Here is a 1,900-nt window from a genome sequence, read left to right as displayed (position 1 = left end):
ACAAAATGTTTTTGTGCCATTTCTAGTGCAAATATCTTAGTACGATTGAAATAAGACAAAACTAACTGACGAATACATTTTCAACAAGATATAGGATCTTGTTTTAAGTCTCTAATTCCTTAATATTGATGAAAAAGTACTAGTTCCACTGGCAGATTTTTTTTTATTTTTTAAATGGGAAAAATTTCTTGTTACAATTGAAGAAACCTGCCAGTGGAGAACTTTATATCAATGTTCAACAATTATTAACTTGAAACAAGCTCCTACACTAAAATGTTACTTGTCAGTTATTTTTGTGTTATTTCAAGTGTACTAAGATAATGGCACTAGAAACAGAAACAAATACACTTGGTAAGATTTTGCATTCTTTTAAATGCATGCTCCCTTTTAGGCCAGTTGGCTCTTGAGCTTTTCGTGCCTGTGTGTGATTTTTATTTAATTCCACTTGTCAAATCCCTTTAATGCACTCAAGGGACACAAAGGTGCTGGTGGGAATTGTGATGGAGGACCTTGAATCCTACCTGAGGGAGACGGTACTCCCCAGGAGTTGTGCATGTCGCAGCAGGAGAAGGAAAACATGGATCAAAGCTAGATGCTCTGAAAAACAACATGATAAGCAACGCGTTTTAGGCAGATGAATTATGCGACGCTTTCTTGTGTGATTCAGTTGCTGTCTGAGGTCTACAAGGTAGTAAAATGTCGGGTGTAGGAGGCCGTGTTGGGTCTGAAGGAGGAGTTTTACCATCTGAGCGTGGAGAAACGTGTCTCTGCTGGACTCCATCAGGTGGGCCTGCTGCAGGACCACTTGGCTCACATGATCACGGGTGAGTTTGACTGAACAGGCAGATGTCATCGTAACAGAGGCCTCCTCACTGCCATGCTTTGTTCTTTGTTCCCAAGAGGACACGTGTGCCTTCAGCACCACTTGGTCGCACTCTGCAAGAAGTTGCCCCACCCATCTGTGATGGATTTGCGTCTGTCTGGGAGCTCTTTCTGGAGACATCATACCTTTGGCATCCGCAAACACACCAGAGAGAGACGTTAAAAAGGAGGTAATGTGGAAATCTTTTGCATCTTTCGTATTTAAGACGATACATTCAGCTAAACCAGGGGTCTCAAACTCCAGTCCTCAAGGGCCGCAGTCCTGCAACTTTTAGATGTGCCTCTGCTGCACCACCTGAACAGAATAATTAGGTCATTAAGGCTCTGGAAAACTGATCTACACAAGGAGGAGGTAATTAAGCCATTTCATTCCAGTGTTTTGTACCTGTGGCACATCTAAAAACTGTAGGTCTGCGGCCCACGAGGACTGGAGTTTGAGACCCCTGAGCTAAATAGACCCACACTGATCATCCAACCCAGAAGGGTTTCTAACCCTAATTCTAAAAAGTGTGGACTTGACGGACTAAATAAATATCGCAGCCTCACATTCCTCATTCTCAGCCCATGTAAAAATCTTTCTGCTCACTCCACATTTATACACTACAACAGTCTATGTTGGTCTGCAATACACGTCACAATACACTGGTGTTTGACGTTGTAACAAGACAAGTTGCGGGAAAGTTCAGGGAATACGACTGCTTTTGCAGTGAACGGTGAAATGTTTGCTCTCCCAAAGTTAAATAAGAAGATATTTCAAATGCACCTTTCTTCTCTCCCTTTATATTTAGGTTGCCAGCATGGCTGCTAAGATGTTTTGGCGGCTCCGTGTTTTTCTTCTGACTCTGCACAGCTCACAGCAGCGCTGTGCAGAGTCAGAGACAAGGTAGTACAGGTGTGCAGGGAGGGAGCGGCTCCAGCTCTGATCTTATTTCTGAACTGGTGTACCATGAAGAGCTGCCCCACAGTGTGCCAACACACACCAAGCTCCATGTGTGAAGGCTCCTCGTCAGACTCTGCA

Source organism: Xiphophorus couchianus, chromosome 5 (genome assembly GCF_001444195.1).
Source record: "Xiphophorus couchianus chromosome 5, X_couchianus-1.0, whole genome shotgun sequence".
Lineage (NCBI taxonomy): Eukaryota > Metazoa > Chordata > Actinopteri > Cyprinodontiformes > Poeciliidae > Xiphophorus > Xiphophorus couchianus.
The sequence above is the reverse complement of the archived record's forward strand: the minus strand, read 5'-3'. Positions refer to the sequence as shown.